The 24573-nt window shown below is 35.2% G+C and overlaps 1 pseudogene; it reads right to left on the bottom strand.

The window, feature by feature from the left end:
- Nucleotides 1-19906: 19906 nt before the first annotated feature.
- On the bottom strand, nucleotides 19907-20699 carry LOC132486746 (zinc finger CCHC domain-containing protein 17-like; annotated as a pseudogene).
- Nucleotides 20700-24573: the final 3874 nt, after the last annotated feature.

Raw genomic sequence — 24573 nt, 5'->3', positions numbered from 1 at the left:
CATAGCCTGATGACTTTATTCTGTATTCCTGCTTCATGGCCATCTCCATACTCTCAGTTCTTTTACTATAGAGTGACCACTTACTACTGACAGTCAATCCTATCCATATTTTCTAGTCCAGATCCTAGAAGCCACCAGAGTATTGGACAGAACCCTTCACACAAGTCTACTTCATAATCATTAGCCAAACTGAAGATGGAATGTTTTGGATTTTAGTCCACCCTTGATCCAGTCAATAGTATAACCTATACAAGAACCACTCATATTGTGTCGGTGAGTAAAGTACCAAGGAACAAGGTAATTTATTAAGAAGGGCAAGTTGAAGAGAGTAGGCATTGAGAACTGTGTAATTCTAAAGTATGAATATGAATTTTCCCAGTAAATAAGGTTAGAAATGTCATGTCTAAGCAACATTGTTTATATGGATATGAAGATACAATAACAATGATAATAACTACCACTTATGAAAACTCTACTATGCTCCAGTTACTGTGGTAAGTACTTTACAAATATCAAGCCTAATACTCAAAATAATTATGTGAATCATGACTATCATTCCCATTGAATAGAGGATAAAACAGATGTTCAGAGTGTTTAGGTAGCTTGTTCAAGGTCAAGTAGCTCATAATTGTCAAATACAGGATTTGAATCTAAATATACGTGATCCCCAAAAATTGTGCCTCTCCACTGCTCCATGCTGATTCTTCGGAGCATTGAAAGAACCTGATACACATTTATATGATTGCAGACTTGGCTTTGATGAGTATAGCAGAAAGTTAAACTATGAAGTAAAAGTGAGTCACTTTTAGAACAACTTTGATAATTACACTAGTAGTTTGCACTTGTCCTATACAAGATCTCCCTGGAAAGTGACAGAACAACAAGATGGACAGAGATTCAAAGCAGAGAGACTTAGGAGGCAAGTGAATTATAGTCTCAGGGAGCAACTTTAATGTCTGAAGTAAAGCCACTGCCATGGGGCAATTGAAGGGGGGGAAAGATTTGGAGATTTTGGAAGTAAAGGGAAGCAACAGAAAGTGGGTGAAATGTTAACACCGATGGGGCGGGGACAGGAAGAACAAGCAAATGAAAGAACTTGAGTAAGAGTATATAGCAAGACAGGAAAGAACAGTATCATGGAACCCATGAGGGGACAACGTTTCAAGACAGTGGGAGTGGCCAAGACTGTTAAATGATGCAGAGTGGTCCATCGCAATAAGGACCAAATGGAAAGCTCATAACAAAATCTACTTCCCATGGGGCTGATTAGAAAGCATTAAGCAAAAGAAACGCTAAAAGTACTTGTAATTATCCCTTTCACATAGTATTCAGGAAAATTTTCTTCTCAAAATCAAGGTTATTTGTGTAGCTATTACTGATTCTTCAGAGATGGAAACCTTTCTCCAGAGCAACAGAACCACAGGTTACACTATTGAAGGAAAGCTCCATGAAGGGAGTACATTAAGACACAGCTTCAAGACCAGTTTATCCTATTCCATGCTGAGGGTCATCCAGGTCCAAATATCACATATTTTCTCTCCAAAAGTTATTGTATGTTAACCCCTCAAATTAATTGTAAATATAATCTACCTTCTAGTTCCAAAAGCTTCCAGAATATCATCCAAATGATGGAATACTTGGAATGACTTGAGAAACTGATATTGCTATTTTATTGATTAAAAAGACAAATGGCTATTTCAGTGTACTATTCTTTGTTATTCTTATCATATAGAGTAAAACCATAGGATATTTTTAAGTTTCAAATCTTTCATACATTTATATCCCTTCATGTAGGGTGTTGGGAGGGTGAAGGGGGACTGAGGTAGTCTTTAGTGCTAGTCAAAAAATACTTATGTCTCTCCTTCCAGAAACATGGAGGATTTCAATTATCTTGTTCCTTACAGTTGTGTGTGGCCAAATGACTTACCTCAGCAAATGAAATGTGACAAATGGCAGTCTGGGTGTGTATATGAACTAGTACGTGATTCACCATGCTCTTGTTTTGTTGTGCCACACCAACTGGCCAGTTTCCAGAGATTTACTCTCTCGGTCTAGGATCCGAGTGAGAATAAAATGGATCAGCATCTCCAGTCAATCCATGATGGACACGTAACATGAGCAAGAATAACTTTTGTTGTTTAAAGCTGTGAGATGTGGGTGTTCGTTACTACAGAGTAATCTATATAGCCTGTCTGAATGGATATACATAGTGTGTATAGTTTGTGCAATGGTGAGAAAGATGTGGCAGAAGAGAAAGAATGAAGGTTTGGTAGAATTCACCATCACAAACAAAACAATTAGTGCTGACTTTATTATATTCATGTTGAATAGCCACATGGGATGGGAGAGAAAAACACACAGGCTAGGATAGTATAAGAGACTCAGGCAAGGCTACCTATAATCATTCACCTTGGGGAGCCATCACAGCACCCAAATACTAACTATGTTGGAATAAACTCATCATATAGTTTCTTACAACCACAAGAAAACAAGAACCAAATTCTTCATCTTGCTTAAGATGACACATGGTAAAACCATGGAGAAGTAGTAGCCCTCATAATCTTTATGGTGTGGATCTGGAACACCAGGGATTGCTTAGGGCCTGTTAAGTCTCCCAAATTCAATTGATTTTTATCAGCTAGTAAGCATAAAGCTTTACTCTGTGGCCTCAAAACTGGCAAGAATAGTTTCAGCCAAAGGCAATGCTTTCTCACTACATGGTTAAAAATATACATATTGGTTTGGCAATTTCTTAGTTGCATATGGGTAGAATGTATTTTAAAATTTTGTGAATTTTGAAGGCTAATATCTTTTCAAACTCTGGAAGAAATTGTGAATTTAGAAAATTTCATGTTAATGTTAAAGGAAGTTAATATATTTAATCTTAAAGAATAATGAAATAAATGTTCAATAAGTTATTAAATAGTATATACATGTGACAATATTTTAAATGATTCCAACACTTACATACACTAAAAGAACTTCTGCAAACAAAACATTGGCCTCCAGCAATGCAAGTTTTTTGTTTTCTTATTGTTTAACTATTTTCTGAACATAAATTGCCTGAGAAAAAATCAGATTTCCTTAAAGAATGAAATAGTATAAATGGGCTATCAATAGTATTTTAGTTAAAGAAAACTACTTACTCTTTTAGAATAATTGAATATGAGATGTATTGTTGGTACAAGGGAAACAAAATGTAATAATATGTGAAAAATTTAGAGGCTAATTTGTAATTAATTCTAGAGTAACTATTAATGTTTTACAGGCAGGTGTTCTAAATTCACTTAGAATTTAGCCCTATTAATCCTGTAGCATATTGCAAGAGCAGCAGTATGTCCAAGTAATGAAATACTTGGTTCATATTTGATAGAATTATCCATAATTACCTTTAAACCTCCATGTACTATGTAAAGGAAACTTGCCTTGAGTTGTTTCATACATTGAACCTTGAGGCTAAAAAGCCCCTGAAACAGAAATAGTTTTCCCCAGAATTTATAGCTCTAATTCTTATAATCTTCTCCTTCTCTTTACTAGCCCCCACCTTCCAAATTCTTCAGTCTGTACCTCAAATGTTTACATGGCTTTATTTGAGAGGATAAGAACAAAATACTTTACAGTGCCAAGGGAATTCATGAGTCCTGAGTTGAACAGCCAAAAGTCCATTTTCCTACTGCTACAGAAATGTATCTATGTACCATATATATAGATTTAAATCTACATTTCATTATATATATTTAACAGATTATTTATACTGGATATGTATAAATATAAAGAAATACCAGATATTAAATATTATATTAAATATTTACTAAATATATATCAATAACATATTATACTAAACAAATATTTAACATTAGAATATATTTAAGCATGATAGATCACAACTAACCTAGAACAATGTTAGGTATATAACAGGCATCCAATAAATATTTGTTGAATATGTAGCTAAGAAACTTCAAATTCATGAATTAATTCATATCTATGAAAAAGTAAGCCTTTGATGTCAAATAACTATCTGAAGATATCTAAAAGATAAAACTATTACTGCCTGTGAGCCATTGTTAAAACAATATGGAAGGACTACCCATATGTTACAGCAAACATGGGAGATTCCTTTTAATTTTAAAGGACTGTGGGAACAGACATTCAAAATAGAAATCTTTTTTCTTTTTCTTTTAAAGTGTGATTTGACTAGATTTGAAGTAGCTAAGCTGGGTGTAGCGTCAATTTAAAAAAACACACAAATCTTTCACTGTTCTTAGAAGTGGGCCCTGAACTTGTGCTCACTGAATAAATTATTATTATACCATATAGATCAATCCCAATCTAAGAATGAAAGTATGGAATCAACATTTCTGATGCTATTCACATAACGAATAATCATTCGTACATGATTAGAAATGTTTTAGTTATTGGAATTTCTGGATCTCTGTATTGAGATTTCTCATTTCCAATATTAGGCATACAGCACATCTACATGTATCAAATCATCACGTTGTACACCTTAAACTTACACAATGTTATATGTCCATTATATCTCAATAAAACTGGGAAAATAAGAAAAACGTCTCACTTAACTAAACAGAATCTTCACTTAGCCACATTTTTTGCTTTCCCCATTTAAATCAGAGAGACAAGAAAACAAGCTTATGTCTGTGTTTTTTATTTTTTTTAACGTAACTTTCAGTGTATATCCTGAAGTCAATGTAGGTTTGAATCAAGTCTTTATGACTTCCACATCCACAATAATATCAAAATATGCAATGATAACTGAAGTTTATAGAAATGACCCTGGATCCTGTAGGATCAAGGAAATTTCAATCCAAGGTCATTGTGCTCTGTTTATTAAAACAAAAAATAGATTTTTATATCTTATTAAAATATACAACATCAAATAGTTAAAAAAACATTTTTCCTCAATTAATCAAAAAATGCCAGTATCAAGATATCCAATTCCCTAGCCATTCTGATTAGCTGAATTTGCAACAATCAGATCTTTGCATTAAAGTTCTCACTCTTCCTATCAGTGTTTTCTTTACAGAAGAGCATATGTTGCTGCTTAATTCCATCACCAGACCACCTTCTAGGTTTTCTTCTAATAGTACCGACTTAACAGAGACCATAGCAAATGCTCTTGGACTGGGTTTGAAAAATCTCTCAAAATCATAAAATTACCACCATACATAGAAATATGAACTTTTCTGCAATAGATGCACCTTTTTTTAGAAAGCTGAATTTTCTAGGATTAAGGCAGAGAAGGAGATGCCATCAATGAAGATTTTGCTTTTTAAATTATGTTTAATTTTTTAATGAATAACATGGTGCAGGTAAACAACTTTCAATTTTGCTGAGCACATTTCCAAACAGCCATAATTTCACAGAATATAAGAAAATAGCTTTAATAATTATCTAATACTACCAAATTTAAACAGGTTAATACTGACAGAACTAGAAATGAGTAATTTAGAATTAAAAATATACTAATATACTTATCTAAAAAAACCCATCAAATGTATCACTAATACAGAAATCTCATGATCTAACAAAGATTAATTTCTCCACAGAGTAAGTCATGATTCAAGATATCATATTAGCCTTAAAGATGACAAATTCTATATTAAATGAAATGTTATCCCATTCAAAAACCTAAAAGTGATCCTTGATTCCTTTTTCTCACCCTACATATCACAAAGGCCTGATGATTTTACCTTCTACATCTCTCTCCTTGCCATCACTTTCTCTATTCCATCCACTCCCTCCATTGCCATCTACCTAGTTCATCTTCCCTGACACCTCCACTCCTGCTCTGCTGAGAGACAGCTGAGTGGTTTACATAAATCTACTCTTACTCATCCAGAGTGATCTGTAAAATATGGTAATTTGACTGTCATCTACTTTATGCTTGACCCGCTCCCTTGCTTCAATTATTTTAATTGTTTCCTATTGCACTTATAATAAGGATAAACATTCTTAGCATAGTCTAGGAGGATGACTATTTCTAAAGTTTCATCATCTTTTCCTTCCTCTCTATACTTTGGCCACACTAGTATATTTTATGTCTTATTTATGTGTTGCATGGACTCTCACATTGAGGACTTGATGCATGTTGTTCTCTCTATTAGGATTCCATTTCCACCTCTATTTATGTAAATAGGTCCTACTTAGTTGTCATTTATCAGCTCAAACATCAGCTCCTCACTTTCCTCACCTTCCTATGTCAAAACCTTCTATTGTATGCACTCAAAGTACCAGTCATCTGTCATTAATGGTGCTTCTCACAATTGCAATTTTATATTTAATTTTATGACTATTTGGTTAATATCTCTCTCACTATTACATTAAATTCCATTAGAGCAAGGACCATGTTTGGTTTCTTCACCACTGGGTCTTTGACTTATTACGCACTAGGTATGCAATTAATATTTGTTGAAGAAATTAAAACTGAAGGAAAGTCTCCATCTCAATAGATGCCAGTGATGCCAACTGCTCAGAACATTTTTCAAACTCTTCCTTTATTTACAGAATGTACACATTCATATGATTTTCTTGTTCACTTACCTGCCATAACCCTCTAGAAAAACATAACACATTATGCTATTAAATCAGAAACACACACACACACAAATAATTGCATCTGCCAAAATTAACATTCAACTGCTAAACTACTGAAGTTTTAATGTGAAAAAAATGAATGATATTTTAAACAAGATTATTTTGCCATGTTTAACTGGAAGGAGAGAAGACATGAACATTGAGTTCATACAAATTGCCAGATATTGTGCCAGGTTTCATATATTTTCTCACATTTAATTGTGCCAAATACATAGAATTTTCACAATTTTATAGATGAGGAAACTGAAGCTCAGAGAATTTAAGTATCTTGTGCAAAGTTGTATGACCAGTAACTGATCAGTTCACATTGCTTATTAGAATTATGTAATTCTATAGTTCTTACTTTTAAAAAAAATAAGATTTTCCGTCAAGACACAATCAAAGCAACTCTGAAACAATGAGGATTACAGGACTACCATCATCACTTCGTCTTCAAAACATAATATATTATTTTTCATTTGGATCATTTCATCTGGCAAAATATATTAAATAATTACAACATATTTGGAGTCAGGAGACCTATTTAACAAACAGAATGGAGGAGTAAGAACGGCCACTGAATTTTGGTTTACGAACAATATCCTTTCTGTGGTCTGTATTCCTATTCATTAACATATGGTTTAAATTTTGGCTTTCCAGTGAGTTGTAGTCAAAGTACATTCAATATATTTTAAGTGAAAATTAGTGTCTTCAATATTCAAATGCTTCAATGGGGAGAAAGTGTTTTGATGAAATCCAAGCAAATTGACTGAATTTTCTATTTTTATAAACTGTGGCACTTTTATGTATGTAAATGCTTAGGGCTAGGGTCGGTTTTACGAAAACTGGCATTTTCTTACTGTTATTTTCCAAAATTTTCTGTTTCCGGTAAAAATTAAAAATGAGGGCTTGGCACAGTGGTTGAGAGTCCGCCTGCCGATTCAGGGGACATGGGTTTGTGCCCCGGTCAGGGAGGATCCCACATGCCGCAGAGCGGCTGGGCCCGTGAGCCATGGCCACTGAGCCTGCACGTCTGGAGCCTGTGCTCCGCAACGGGACAGGCCACAACAGTGAGAGGCCCGTGTACTGCCAAAAAAAAAAGAAAATTAAAAATGAGTTATGAAAGAAAAATATTAAATAAAAAAATTATCTTAGATATCTGAAAGATTTACCATATTTATTACTAGATACATTTAATAATTCATGGGATAACTCTTAAAAAAATAAGGTGGTAATTGGATTTTGTCAAAAGCAAAATAATGCTTATTTTGAAATATAGGTCAGAACTAGTCTTACTCAACTTAGAAAATATCTAGAAAAAAAATTATTTGTCTGATGCCTTTCAACACCAAAGGCATGTCCACTACACTAAAAGGAAAAGTTTTGGACCAAGTCATGCAATACTTTCAACATTTTCACATTTTAAAAATGATAAATTATTTGTACCATTTGTACCAGACGAGGGCTCCAACCTCTGTCCTCTGCATTGGCAGGCAGATTCTTAACCAATGCACCACCAGAGAAGTCCCTCTGGAGTGGTTTTGAAAGACAGTGGCTAGGGAAAAATCCTAATATTCAGAGATTTGGGTGGTGGACCTGGTCATTTCCTTTATATGCATAAAACAGCACTGTCCAATAAAAATTTAACGTGAGCCACAACTGTAGTTTTCAATTTTCTATACTCACATGTAAAAAAATATTTCTTTAACCCAATGTATCTAAAATGTTATCATTTAACATATAATCAATATTTTTAAATTAGTGAGATACTTTATTTTCATAATAAGTTTTCTACATCTGGTCTGTATTCTGCATTTACAGTACATCTCAATTTGGACAGTCACATTTCAAGAGCTCAATAGCAATTAGATATGTGGACCAGTGGCTACCCTACCAGACTGTGTAGGGTTAGAATAAACATAAACATGTGGGTGGCAGCAAGTGACCTGGCCAGCAAGTCAGGGACCTAGAAGCAAAAAGCCTGGAAGATTAGAGGTAAGAAGGTCTGGCGTAGAGGCATGTGGACCAACATCTGAAAAATGGGCACAAAGGGAAAAGATCTTTGTATTATACATTAATGCCAACCAGAAACTACTCACCATGGAAGAGGCACTATACACTCTGCATACTAGTAGACAAAATGTCTTGACAATTTGATGTTGGCCAGCCTTTGTCTACAACCACCCAGTGCCAATACAATTAGCACATGAACCAGCTATTCAGTGGTAGAACTGAAGGCTATGCATGTATGCAGTGACTATGACTCCCACTTACCAAGGTTGATCTAACTTGCCAGCAACAGAGACCAAGGTGAACCCTTGGTATGGCACTATTCCTAGAAGTGTCCTACCACTTGATGACATTCGGTGGTTCATGATCATGGAATAAACACCTATTACCATAGATTTGCTTTTCCTGCTCACAAGGCCTCACTATACCACGTGATATAGCACTGACCTCTCTCTTCTAAGTTTAGCCTCATGCTTAAAGTTTAAACTAGTTAATATATAGTATTTAATATATATTTATGTATAGATTCATATATATATATATATATCTCACTACACTAGGGTGAGACATTTACATGTAATTTACAGACATCACAAAAGCTTGGATTAGGAGGAAGTAAAGAAAATTATTGGGGTTATGTGTTCAAAATTCCTTTCTCCAAATTCTACATTAAGTTTTAAATTTGATTATATTTTACAAAAATGAAATTTTATTAATCTTTGTTCCAATGTGAAATATGGTTAGTGAATTATTTATAGAGAAAGCCATCACCTTTAAACTTTTATTCTCAGCACACCAGTATCAGGGCACTTTTGCTCTCAGTGCCAGAACTCAGTTGTGTCTCCCTCAAATAATCTGTCATGCAAGATGGTAGGCAGAGTCCCAAAAAGGCCAGAAATCAAGGATTTCATCAAGCTTGTGGAATAAGGTGTATAAACTATTTTTTGCTTGCTTACTAATAACTGTGAGCTAAATAAATTTCTGTATATGTTGCAGATTTTTGTCTAAAACTTACTTTAATTAAACCAGGGAGGGAGTGGTAGGGAAGTAGCTAAAACTTACTCCAAAATTTTCAGATTACCATTATATACCCACCTCCACAAAACTAAGAGTTGTTCATGAAAAGATTTGCAATTTGTAATTTAAGTCTCCTAGCACCTTTTTATATAAATCTAAGATGACTGGAGAAGGAAGAAACACTTGATACAATTCATTCCAATGATACAAAAAAGAGATCAAATAAAAGACCCAAAAGTTGCATTGAAAAATATTAATGGGCTTGGGGTTTTCTCTTTGAGTTGGGGAATATTAAATACTTTAAATAATAATCTGCTGAAATCCATATAAACATATGACTTATGCAGCAGAATAATTTTAGAGAAATTTGCCAAATGTAAATACATAATTTTTACCCAAACTGATATAAATTGGGTTAGTCTATTGAGGCAGTGTTTTTGTTTTTTAACATCTTTATTGGAGTATAATTGCTTTACAATGGTGTGTTAGTTTCTGCTTTATAACAAAGTGAATCAGTTATACATATACATATGTTCCCATATCTCTTCCTTCTTGCATCTCCCTCCCTCCCACCTTCCCTATCCTACCCCTCTAGGTGGTCACAAAACACCAAGCTGATCTCCCTGTGCTATGTGGCTGCTTCCCACTAGCTACCTATTTTACATTTGGTAGTGTATATATGTCCAAGAGGCAGTGTTTGTTGACTTTAAATGTGAGTACAGTCAAATCCTGATGTATAGGTATGATATGTTTTAAATATACTTATAGAATAATTTTGATATCTAATTGCTAATTTTAAGGTTAACCTTTAAAAATAACTAAGTAACATGTCTTTCAATTCAGAAAACAGATATTGAAGAGCACATCTGCAAACTATCATAGATTTACAACAAAATTCATTTCTATAATCTTCTTTGATGTCTCAGAAATGGGACATAGTTTAACCTGCTGGGGTCATGAATACTCTAACAGGAGGGGCTCTTTCAATAACCCTTTAGCAGATCCTAAACTCCTGTAGTCTGTGGTGGGAACACTGTAATGATTAGGCCATATGCAAAACAGTTACATCCTAGTTAAAATTTTGTAAGGCTGTGAATAATGAAAATATTAACAGACCTAGAGGGAAGCTCTAAGTTTAAGGAGTACATAATAAGGCAACTAGAAGGTTCCCAAGGGATATATTTTTAACAGAGTCTTATTGTAAGGTCTGAAAATAAACAACAGATAAACACTGAGAAAATAACACCAAATACTTATTTTTTAACAATATCACATTTTTGGTAACTATTGTATATTTTAAGAAAATTCTGGACAATATGTACAGTTGATCTTTGAATAATGCAGGGGTTAGGTGTGCCCATCCACCCAACAGCTGAAAATCTGCCAATAACTTTACAGTCAGCCCTCCATATTCATGACTGTGCATCCGTGGATTCAACCAAGTGCAGACTGTGTAGTACAGTAGTAGGTACTTACTGAAAAAATCCATGTATAAGTGAACCCATGCAATTCAAACCCATGTTGTTCAAGGGTTAATTGTAATTTCAAATTAAAATGTACTCAATTTTACAAAGACAAGGTTAAAAGACATTGTGAGGCATGTATACGTATATGTGCGTGTTTAATTAACCCACTGTTCAAATATAAAGCAGTCATGAGAAATTGACAATGAATGTTATAAAAGTCCTCAAAGTTATGTTATTGCTTAGCCTTTGAGCATGAAAATGTTTGCTAGAAGCAACAGCACTCTATAGGAAGCTTTAATCTTTTGTAGATTGTTGGAGGACAACTTAGTTTTCTGTTAATATATTTATGATACATATAGTATGTATATTATATTTATGATGTTTATATTTATGATACATGAATATTTATGATGTCTATTCAGTTAATTGAGTATATGTATAATATAGTATATTATGATAAACAATAAAGTGAGTTGTTTATTCAGAGGGGTTTGGGACCAGAGAGCTTGCTCTAGTCTGAGCTCTACCACTGACTAAATAGGTGATGCTGAGGAAGCTCTTTAACTCCTTTAATTCTGTTTTCTCAACTCTAATGCAGAGATGATAGTACTAACATCATAAGGTTCCTATGGAGATAAGATTAATAAAGTACTTTCATAGAGTGCTTTATAAAATACTACTTTAATAAATGTGACATTATTCACCACTATCATCATTATCATCCTCAACTGAAACCCACTCCATGCAGAGCACAAGATACAGAAAGTTAGAAGGAGGAAATTTGGCTCATGCCATCGAAATGTTTTAAAAATCAACTCAGCAGGCTCTGGCAGCACATTTATTAAAGTGGAACAATATAGAGTAGACTGGCATGGCTTAGCCTAAAGATGCCACCAAACTTCATGAAGCATTTTATATATGTCAGAACCCTGAAAGATTTAACTGCGAAGACATAAACTAGAAATTTTGTCTTAAAACCAGAATATGGGACATAAGATTGAAAGCAGAGGTAATTTGAAATACATATACAACAGTGACTGAACAAATTCTTCAAAAAGTATCTCTAAGATGTTAACTATCCTTTAGAAACTACAATTTAATAAAGCACAATTAACTGGTTCTTTGGATTAGCTGTCAGTTGTGAATACATATGTAGTATTGAAAAATGCAAATTTTTGGCATATGATAATACAAAAATTGTTGACAATGCAGCTTAAAAAATAAATTTAAATATAAATATTCCTGATTTTGAAAGTGGTATAATGGTTTCGGCTAAATGTCCGTTTTGTTGCCCTGATGATTTATGCGGAAATACATTAGTGCGTTTTGCTTTTTTGATCAGGAATGTTTATATCAAATGCAGTTGTTCAGTTCAGACAAGCACATTTAGATTTTGACACAGGAGATGCATTTCTTCCATCACTGCATAAAGAACACAGAACACAAACAAAAATTAATGAAGCCATTATAGCTGTCCCAGCAATTACTGCTGATCCAAAGACAAACCACAGGCTGGAATAAGTTGGAAGATGAACATTTAGGATTTCAACTTTTCATCTAACTAGTATAGTGAGAGCCTACGCACAATTCTGGAATGTGTAAGAAAATCAAATGTTATTTTTTCAGGAAATGAAACCCCATAAATTTGACCAGATACTCTGCCATTTGGGTTTTTTTTCCCTCTAGTAAGTACTGAGGAAAATGAGAAGTTAAATTAAGAGAAGGGAAATACTATGTATACAAAGATGTTTACTTTAATTTATCTGCAATAGCTAAAGTTGGGAAAAATTCAATGCCCAACAGAGTGAAATAATATAAGCATAGGACAATGACAGCTCATTGAACTGCCTGTACCCCAGTTCTGACTTCTTGTAAAATGCCAATAATACAGAGAAAACTATCTACTCGACTATCTAATATTCCACCGCACTTAATACCCAAAAGTATTAAGTACTTTTATATATTCTAAATCATAATCCTCAGAACAATTCTTTGAGACAAGTACTATTAACATCATTTTAACATATGATGAGTGAATTTAGAAAGACTTGGTGAGGTTATACAATGTACTCAATGTCATACAGCTCTTAAGTGATGAAGCTGGAACTGCAGCCACATCTACCAAGCCCAAACACTTCCCCTAGCACATTTCTAAACTAAATATTCTCCCCCTAAATGTTCTTTTTCCCTAACTTCCTTTTTCTGCTACCTGGACAACCACGTTCAAATTCTTGGCGTCATTTCCTTCCCCTAACAGTAAACTGAAATAACTCTTGTATCTTTCCTCCTCCATCATTCTCCCACTTCAAAAATCCTTATTACGTCTATGCTTGGAAATTGAAATTGTTCTGTTTCCTGTCTCGTTGACCCCAGTCTCTGCACATCTTCAATCCATTCTATGACTATCTCATCTTCTTCCAGCTGATCCCCTCCACTGGCTTTGTTCCCTAAACCCTAACATGTAGAGGCTGAAGTGACTTGTTTGCTGTTCAAACCACTCTTTAGTCTGTCCTCAAACAACATGGCAGAATTTCTCACCTATGGCTTTCATTTATACATTCTAATTTCCAAGTAAATTTGAAAAGGCATCGTTTTATTTACATCCTAAGTTTTTCTTCTTGTATGCTTTATTCTATTTCCTCATCCTGGAATTCTTCTTCATTTTACCCAATTCCTAATTTTCTCAGGTAAATGTAAATACCCTATAGAATAAAGATTTAAACAAATTGCAATCAAGAGTCACAGTGGGTGTCTCCAAATGGTGGGTGGGATTATGTTTACTTTAAATTTTCTTTTTTATATTCTAAGTTGTATATAATGGGCATTTATTTTCATCATTTGAAAATTATGTTATTAATGACTGTCAATATACAGTGAGCTGAGTAGAAATTAAAGGGAAAGGTTGACTGGAGCCATACATGTCTTCTTTTAAAAGACTTCAATGAAATCTAAGGCATATCTAAAGGCATATGTCAGTCGAGAAAGATGTGTTATAGATGTTACAATAAGATCATCCTGTTGAGAGGCTCTGGAAAGTAAGAAGGAAGAGTAATTGGTTTGCTTGCTTGTTGTTTGGAAGAATGCATCATGGGATACTTATGCGGTTAGACGGCAGGTCTAAGAATGTAGTCTGGGCACAGTGAGTTCATACATAGACTTGAGAGTAATCTAAGTGGAATAGATTTGGTTGTTCAATTATGAACACAGAAAATAATAGTGCAATTTGATTTGTACTTTATAAAGTCAATAGAAAGGTATTAGATAACATCAGAAAAGAGTTGGAAGTGATGATAAGCTGTGCAGTAGCACAAGGCTATTCTTGCTGCTGTGCCCTCCTGAATACAGAGCAGGGAAATTTGCCTAATTATAATAGATTAAATTCACATTTGCAAATGTGGAATGAGAAACACCACGTACGGCTATCAAAAGTAAATACTAGCCATTAGACTTCATAAATGAGCTAGAGTAGCATATTCAAATATAAGTTTGAAATGAACAGAGGAAAGGCCACATGAGCTTTGATATCAAATTATAGACCTCTAAGAACTTCAGGAATAAGGACTGCCACTTTCATTACATGATATGGGGAGGAGCAAATCATACCTCTGAGGATAATAGGCCTTTCTCACTGGTTACTTAGTTATTTGAAAGAAGTGTAAGGAAAAGAGGACTTTCTGCATAGATGTATATACAATATATCAGAGAACAAATATATTACAATGCATTATACATTCATGAAGTTGTACCTGAAATTTTTCATTTTGTTCTCTCTACTGGTCATGGGCTCAGAAGAAAGTGGCAATGTTGAATTCTATTCAGATAGTGAGTCAAGTATTTAATGTAAGAGCTAATATTGTAAAAATTTATTTTAAAAACATAGGAGATAAAAAATATAAAAATCTTAGAGAAAAATACATTAGAACACAAGTAATAGTAACCATGAAAGAAAAAATGATACATTTAATTTTATCCAAGCTTAAAACTATTCATCAAAAATTATCATTAATAAAATGAAATGGTAAGCTAGACACTGATGAAAATATTTATAATAGATACACTTGTCAAAGAGCTCTTATAAATTACTAACAAAAAGACAAACCCACACTCAGTAAATCTCACCCTTCTGTAAGTAGTAAAAAAAAAAAAGGCAAACCCAATTTTTCAAAATGGGCAAAACCTTGAATAGACATTCACAGAAAAATCTAAATCCAATCAGCATATAAAAAGGTACCCAACATCATTAGTCATGAGGGAGATGCAAATCAAAACCACAGTGAGATCTCACTACATATCAACCAGAAGGTCCAAAATTAAGACTAACAATATCAAGTTGGGGCAAAAATGTGGAGCAATGGAAACATTCATATATTGTTGGTGGGAGTTTAAAAAGGTACAACCACTTTGGAAAACTGTGTGGCAATGTCTAAGAAAGTTAAGCATCACCTATTTTATGACTCAGCAATTCCACTCCTAGGTATATTCCCAAGACCAATAAATGTATATGTCAGTAATAAGCCCTATACAAAAATATTCACAGCAACTTTATTCATAATGAGTCCAAAATGAAAACAACACAGATGTTTATTCAGCAGGAGAATGGATAAACAAATGGTGGTATAATTTACACAAAAGGATATTATGGAGAAAATAAAAGGAAAAAACTACTGATACAACTGCTACTTGAAGAATCTCAAAATATTTTGTCAAGCAAAAGCAACAACAGGGGCTTCCCTGGTGGTGCAGTGGTTGAGGGTCTGCCTGCTAATGAAGGGGACATGGGTTCGAGCCGTGGTCTGGGAGGATCCCACATGCCGCGGAGCAACTAGGCCCATGAGCCACAACTACTAAGCCTGCGCGTCTGGAGCTTGTGCTCCGCAAGAAGAGAGGCCTCGACAGTGAGAGGCCCGTGCACCGCGATGAAGAGTGGCCCTCGCTTGCCACAACTAGAGAAAGCCCTCGCACAGAAACGAAGACCCAACACAGCAAAAATAAATTAATTAATTAATAAACTCCTACCCCCAACATCTTCTCTAAAAAAAATAAAATAAAATAAAAGCAGCAACAAAAGAATACATACTGTATGATTTCATTTGTGTGAATTCTGGAAACAAGCAAAAACATCTACGATGATAGAAATCAGAATAGTGATGGCCTCTGGTGGGGGTAAAGGATGTGGATTGACTGCAAAGAGCCACAAGGAAACCTTCTGTGGTGATGGGTATGTTTCATATCTTGATTTGGCTGACGAATGCATGGATGTATATATTTATACAAATTTCATATATATACTTAAGATCTGTGCATTTTGCTGTATTTACATTGTCCCTCAACAACAACAAAATCAGAAAAAACTACTGAAGAGTGAACTTTAAGTAAACCTGGGCTTGTAAAAAAAATACTAAAACAAACAAAAGATTTTAAATCCATGATCTCAATGAGAATAATGAATAGTTATACCTCACTACTTGGCCTATTTCCACCTGCTCACCACTTTTGCTTCCATCTATTCGGCAAACTTGAACAACCTTTACACAGTGGAACAGACATTAATAAGAGGGAACAGATTATTAAGTGCTGGCTTTGCCACTAACATGTTTCATGATCTTGGGCAAGTCACTTCCTCTGGACCTCTGTTTCCTCATCAGTAATATGAGGACCAGACTAGGTAATTTCTAAGGCTACTTCCAGCTCTAACTTTCTGTATATAACTCCAAATGTGAGTTCTGCTTCTTAATACAAAGAATAGCACCAGAGTTCTATGACCTAATGAAAACATTTGGCAGCAACAGCAGACCTGAAATCTGGCAGATATTTCAAAATGTTGGGCTGCCAAGAAAAGCTTACCAAGGTCATAAGCCTATTACACAATGATATATTGGTCATGCTAGTGTTGACAGCATCTCATATGATCCTGTCCCAAATGCTGGTAAAGTAAAGCAAGGCTATGAATGAGATCCAGGGATACCTAATTCGTTGTATGCAACCCTGTTAAGAGATTCGAGAAAAGACTTGGAAGCTGATATTAAGATCTGTTCCCAGTCCTTTGGAAAACCTTTTCAACTCATCTGAGCAAGCACTCAAGAAGCAACAAACAACCAATGTTCTAAATAGAAGCATTCCTGTGGGCTTAAAAAAGTTACAATACAAATAAATAAAACTCCTTTTTTTTTAGGTTAGCCATTTAATTTCCAATAGTAATAATAGGTTTGAGTGTCCTGAATGACTATATAAGATGCTGATTATTCTTCTCATTTACCAGATACTAATGTCTTCTACAGATTGGAAAAGGGATAGCTTGACCACCTCCCAAAGCTATATGAAACCAATACAAAAGTACACTGAGTTCTGAAGACAAGACACAAATTTATTCATTCCTCAAGGGCATTATTTAGTACATTTCAAAAATTGACTGTCCCTGGGAAGTCTACATAATTTATCACTCATCTCCCAGAGCCCTTTTAGTCCAAGGAATAACAGGACCTTCTCATTCCTAAGGCATTCATGGTTAATGACTAAAGAATAAAGAACATTTTTAAAGCAAATCCAAAAGTGATTTCATAAAGGGCAAAGAACTGGATTTCATATTTTTCTGCTAATCACATACATTCATCCTGGAGGCATTCTAAGTGTAATAAATAATACATATATCATTTTCTGCAAGGGCTGCTTGTTTGTCTATTCATCTGTTATGTAGTGAAAATAGCTTTCATTTTCTGGAATATACCCTAACATCTAAAAATGACTCCAAATGTATGAGAAAGAATAGGAGAATGGAAAAACTTAACACAAACACCTGATCATATTTCAATGCTGTGATGCAGAAATGATGGAGAGGCACAAAACTAGATCAAAATGTGCCAAGTAAATCTGATGGTTCTTGAAGCAGGATGTATTTCAAATTAATTTACACTTAAGTGCAGTCACTGAACAATAAAAATTATTTTGAAAAGAAGATATTTGGGGGTCTTCTCATAATTAACCTCAAAGAAGAATGAATTCTCACCAAATAAAGTATTTCCATTTCATATATCACAGTACGGAATTATAACTGAGAGCCACCTTAGGAAGATGAACTGTTTTAAGTACATCCTAGTTCTATTCCCTTTGTGTTACATGGAACTTTTCTTGGATAACTGACTTTAGAGGCTTTTGCAAATATATATTGCTTTATTCAAAAAACACGTCTAAAAATCTTACTAAAGCAGGAACTCATTCAAAACAAATTTCTTTAAGGACTGTTGTCTTTTCCCCATCCTGAAGGCTGTGGGCAGTGGAAGGAAAATCTGTGTTACTTCAGAATTTAAACGAGGTTCAAAAGCATTCTTAACACTGTCTTCCAATTGTACACATGTATACAAGGAAGCTTAGTATAATTTCCAGGATTCAATAGCAAAGACTTGAATTTTTTTTCCCAGAAATTATAAGATTCTCTACAGAGCTGATGCTAGTAACAGTAAAGAGATGATGAATCCTAGGAAAGTGACTGGGGAAGTAGAAGGATACCAAAAACAAGATAGCTTATTATGACTCTTAGAACAAGTAAGACTAATATGATAACAACTGCACTGATTATAGTTTGCTAGCTGTTGAGGCCCCCAGAAGAACCTGAATAACAGGATGTATCATGGAGTTTTCACAGTATAGTTTATTCTCATTATTTGGGGATCCAATATCTGCACATTCACCTACTCACTAAAATGTACTTATAAACCTTTAACAACAACACCTGTGATGCTTTTGTAGTACTTTGTGGACATACACAGAGCTGTGAAAAATTTGAGTCATCCTAAATCACATTCTCAGCTGAGGTCAACAAGACAATACTCTGCCTTCTCGTTTTAGGTGCAATGTAAACAAATATCTCTTTCATTGTCTATTTAGTACAACTTTTTTGCATTTTTGTCCTTTTTGTTGGTGATGTTACTTTTTTTTTTTTGGTGCCAGAAATTTTAGCAGAGACCTAAAATGGAACCAACTGACTAACACTGTAGTAAAAAGAAAATAAAGCAATGATCTTGGCTTGAGCTGTCTGGTTCAGTGGTCTGGAGGAACGTCACACACAAGCTCAGTCACTGCAATCAATGGTTTTCTGGCTGTCACTTCTAACATAGTAGAATCATGTTAGGGGGAATGGAAAAAAGTGAGCACCACTTCTTCCCATGTTCTCCCTCCTACTGCCAGTCTCCCTCTGTCCCTGTGTTGGATGCAGCAGAGATCACCCACCCATCAGCCCAGGGCAGGCCAACAGGGAAGGGCTAATCACTCTGTTCTGCAACTACAGCCAGATTCACCTCCAAAACAGTACCTGTGGCTCTAGCCTGGACTCCTGTATAGGAATCTGGCTCTGGCAGTGGCAGCTAGAGAGGGTAATAGGACTCCTGCTGAATGAAGGAAGTTGGATGAATGAATGGGTGAGCTGCAGGGGTCACTTGCAAAGGGACGAGGAGTGATAAGGAAACAACGTGTTCAGGCAGATGCTTTTGACATCTATCTCCCAAACCTGCCTGTGACACGAAGGGAAGCCGTCTCCCATGGGAGAGAAGTCAGTGGGGTGGGAGGCCATATTCTCACGACTGAGTCTTTCCAGGAGCCAGGGTTTCAAGGCACAAGGCTCCTGGTTCCTTCTCTCAACCAACCCCTCTACTCTTTCCACTCTCCCTCACTGTAATACTACTACTACTACTACTACTACTACTACTACTACTACTTCTTCTTCTTCTTCTTCTTCTTCTTTCTTCTTCTTCTTCTTCTTCTTCTTCTTCTCCTCCTCCTTCTTCTTCTTCTCCTTCTCCTCCTTCTCCTTCTTTCTTCTTCTTCTTCTTCTTCTTCTTCTTCTTTCTTCTTCTTCTTCTTCTTTCTTCTTCTTCTTCTCCTCCTCCTCCTCCTTCTTCTCCTTCTCCTTCTCCTTCTCCTTCTTCTTCCTTGCTGTCTTTTGATGCATGCCTTGCCCTCTTGCCTGTATCATTCTCAGAGTCTGAGCTGTCAGAGTCAGATAACTTTCTGTCTATATGTTTCTCTTTTTTTTCTTTTCTTTCTTTCCTTTTCTAGAAGAATTTCTCATGGGGTCAGGATTTTCAAACTCTGCTAACTTTGCCTCTTCCTTCGCCTCTTCCTCATCAGGTATCAGAGAGTACTTGGTCCCACCTGGTTGCATGAAATAATCCTTTGCAAAGTGGCCTTTACAGCCACACTTCTTGCAGGTAGTGTTCAGGACAGCCTCAAGGGTGATCTTCTGCCCAGTGTAATCCTGGAAGGCCACCACTCTTCTTGCTCAGTGATAACACTGTTGGGGTCAAGGTCCTTCCCAGTCCCTTGGTTGACAACTTTCATGGAGAGGAATACTTTTATCTTATCATTTTTCATCTCTCAGCCAATAAGCTTCACCCACAATTTGTCTCCAACATCTACTCTTTCAGAGGGCTTATCTACGTGACAGGATGACATATGAGCTCCACGGACCAGACCTTGCTCCCGACAGCCTGGGATTTTGATGAAGTCTCCATAGTCTGTCACCATAGCAACCTCTCCTTGGAAAATAGTGTAGGGAGAAGGCAAGTTCTCCGTGGTCTTGGGTCTTCCTGAATCATCCTTAATGTTCTGTGATTCTTCCATTTCTCTTCTGCTAAAGCTAATTCAAGCGTCTTGGTGTCAATGTCAGGTCTCCCAGCTGCAGCACTGCTCAAAACCCCTGATACTGCTTCTTAAAATGCCTTTCAAGCATGTGCTGAAGTGTCGGCTGGTGCTCCTAACCACAAGAAGGCTCTTATATGCCTTACAGAGAAAATAAGTGTGTTAAATAAGCTTCATAAAGACAGGAGTTATAGTTCTATAGCCAGGGAGTTCAATGTTAATGAAACAACAATGTATATTAAATTAGGGACAGGACAGGAATAAAGACGCAGATGTAGAGAATGGACTTGAGGACATGGGGAGGGGGAAAGGTAAGCTGGGACGAAATGAGAGAGTGGCATGGACATATATACACTACCAAATGTAAAATAGATAGCTAATGGGAAGCAGCCACATAGACAGGGAGATCAGCTCGATACTTTGTGACCACCTAGAGGGGTGGGATAGGGAGGGTAGGTGGGAGACGCAAGAGGGAGGAGATATGGGGATATATATATATGTATAGTTGACTCAATTTGTTATAAAGCAGAAACTAACATACCATTGTAAAGCAATTATAGTCCAATAAAGATGTTTAAAAAATTAGGTATTTTTATATAGAAACATACATAAAACAATGATATGTATTGATTATTTGATGAAAATGTTGCGAGCAGAAGCTCAAAAGAACTTGCTCTCATATTTCTCCTAGGAGCAATGATTGAGTATTCATTAATTCAGTGTTTGCAAACACTTTTTATAAAATATAACCACAGCAAATAATGAGATCAACTGTAAATATATCCATTACAATAAAAATAACAATAGTGTAAAACTTATTCTCATGCTAGAAGGCTTAGTCAACTGTTGATAGAAACTAAAATTATTTTTAAATATTGTTATTTTATTGTATAATAAAATTATGCCCATAGTAAAAAATATTTAAAATGGAGACAAACAACAAAAGATCAGAAAGGGAAATTAAGGAAACAATCCTGTTTACCATCACAACAAAAAGAATAAAATACCTAGGAATAAACCTACCTAAGGAGGCAAAACACCTGTACCCAGAAAACTATAAGATACTGATGAAAGAAATCAAAGATGACACAAACAGATGGAGAGATATACCATGTCCTTGGACTGGAAGAATCAATATTGTGAAAATGACTATACTACCCAAAGCAATCTACAGAATCAATGTAATCCCTATCAAATTACCAATAGCATTTTTCACAGAATTAGAAAAAAATTTTTTACAATTTGTATGGAAGCACAAAAGACCTTGAATAGCCAAACCAATCTTGAGAAAGAAGAATGGGCCTGGAGGAATCAGACTCCCTGACTTCAGACTATACTACAAAGCTAAAGTAATCAAGACAGTATGGCACTGGCACAAAAACAGAAATATAGATCATGGGTACAGGATAGAAAGTCCAGAGATAAACCCACACACCTATGGTCACCTAATCTATGACAAAGGAGGCAAGAATATACAATGGAAAAAAGACAGTCTTGTCAGTAAGTGGTGCTGGGAAAACTGGACAGCTACATGTAAAAGAATGAAATTAGAACACTCCCTAATACCATACACAAAACTAAACTCAAAGTGGATTAAAGACATAAATGTAAGGCCAGACACTATAAAACTCTTAGAGAAAAACATAGGCAGAACACTCTTTGACATAAATCGCAGCAAGAGCTTTTTTATCCACCTACTAGAGTAATGAAAATAAAAACAAAAATAAACAAATGGTAACTAATTAAACTTAACTTTTGTACAGCAAAGGAAATCATAAGCAAAACAAAAAGACAACCCTCAGGATGGGAGAAAACATTTGCAAATGAAACAACCAACAAGGGATTAATCTCTAGAATATACAAACACTCATGCAGTTCAATATCAAAAAACAAAAACAAAACAAAAAACAAATAACCCAATCAAAACTTGGGGAGAGATCTAAATAGACATTTCTCCAAAGAAGACAGATAACCAATAAGCACATGAAAAGATTCTCAACACCACTAATTATTAGAGAACTTCAAATAAAAACTACAATAAGGTATCACTTCACACTGGTCAGAATGGCCACCATCAAAAATCTACAAACAATAAATGCTGGAGAGGCTGTGGAGAAAAGGGAACCTTCCTACACTGTTGGTGGGAATGTAAACTGGTATGGCAACTATGGAGAACAGTATGGACGTTCCCTAAAAAACTAAAAACAGAACTACCATATGACCCAGACCTCCCCCTCCTGGGCATATATCCAGAGAAAACCACAATTCAAAAAAAGATACATGTACCCCAACGTTCACTGCAGCACTATTTACAATAGCCAGGTCATGGAAACAACCTAAATGTCCATCAACAGAGAACTAGACAAAGAAGATGTAGTACATAAATACAATGGAATATTACTCGGCCATAGAAAAGAACAAAATAATGCCATTTGCAGCAACATGGATGGACCTAGAAATTGTCATTCTGAGTGAAATAATTTAGACACAGAAAGACAAATATCACATATCACTTATATGTGGAATATAAAAAAGGGGGGATACAAATGAACTTATTTACAAAACAGAAGTAGAGTGATGGATGTAGAAAACGAACTTACGGTTATGAGGGGATTGGGGGAGGGAGGGATAAATTGGGAGACTGGGACTGACATATACACACTACTATATATAAATAGATAACTAATAATAACCTGCTGTATAGCACAGGGAACTCTACTCAATACTCTGTAATGGCCTACATGGGAAAAGAATATTAAAAATAAAAAAAGAGTGGATATTTGTATATGTATAACATTCACTTCACTGCACACCTGAAACTAACACAACATTGTAAATCAACCATACCACTAAAATTTAAGAAAATTAACTTTAAAAAATAAACTATTGTTTTAAGTAACTTTAAAACAACAAAATAAATGCAAAAGTTTTCATAATGCTACCATCAGAGAAAACTACTGCCAACATTTTGATGTTTAAATTTAGAGAAGAGTTTACATATATATATATATATAAACACACACACACACACACACACACACACACACATACATATGCATATAGTGATATAAGCTGATATTTTCACTTAACGTCTTGTGTATCTTTCTATCAATAAATAGTTTAATAGTTACCTGGTATTTTACATAGTTTATTTTACTAATCTTCATACTATATGTATTTAAGTGATTTCACAGAGCAATACACACACCCTTTTTGTTATTATAAATAAGACACTACAATAAATGTATTTGTTTATATAATCTGGTAAACTTGTACAATTGTTTGCTTGGGGGGAAAATTAGAAATGAATGTGTTAGGTTGTTTCAGAGGTTTTGATAGTTGTCAAAACATACTCAATGTCAGACCAAATAACATTCCCATTTCAGTGCGTAAAAGTGGCTTCCCTTCACTGTTACTAAATCTATACATTGAAATTAATGTTTTCTTATATGCCCTGATGGACAAAAATGTGGCTCTAATTTGAAGATTAATTTTATTAATTTGAATATCTTTCCATACTGTTTGGACACTTTTACATTCCTGTTAAATGTGTTTTCACAAATTTCTACTAGTCAGCTGTTGAATTCATCTTTTGTTCATTAGTTTGTAAGAAATCATTTTTTTTTTTTTTTTTTTTTTTTTCTTTTTGCGGTATGCGGGCCTCTCACTGTTGTGGCCTCTCCCGTTGTGGAGCACAGGCTCCGGATGCGCAGGCCCAGCGGCCATGGCTCACGGGCCCAGCCGCTCCGTGGCATATGGGATCCTCCCAGACCGGGGCACGAACCCGTATCCCCTGCATCGGCAGGCGGACTCTCAACCACTGCACCACCAGGGAGGCCCAGAAATCATTTTTTAT

The sequence above is a fragment of the Mesoplodon densirostris genome, chromosome 3 (genome assembly GCF_025265405.1).
Source record: "Mesoplodon densirostris isolate mMesDen1 chromosome 3, mMesDen1 primary haplotype, whole genome shotgun sequence".
Lineage (NCBI taxonomy): Eukaryota > Metazoa > Chordata > Mammalia > Artiodactyla > Ziphiidae > Mesoplodon > Mesoplodon densirostris.
Note: the sequence above shows the minus strand (reverse complement) of the source record. Positions and strands in the feature narration are given on the sequence as shown.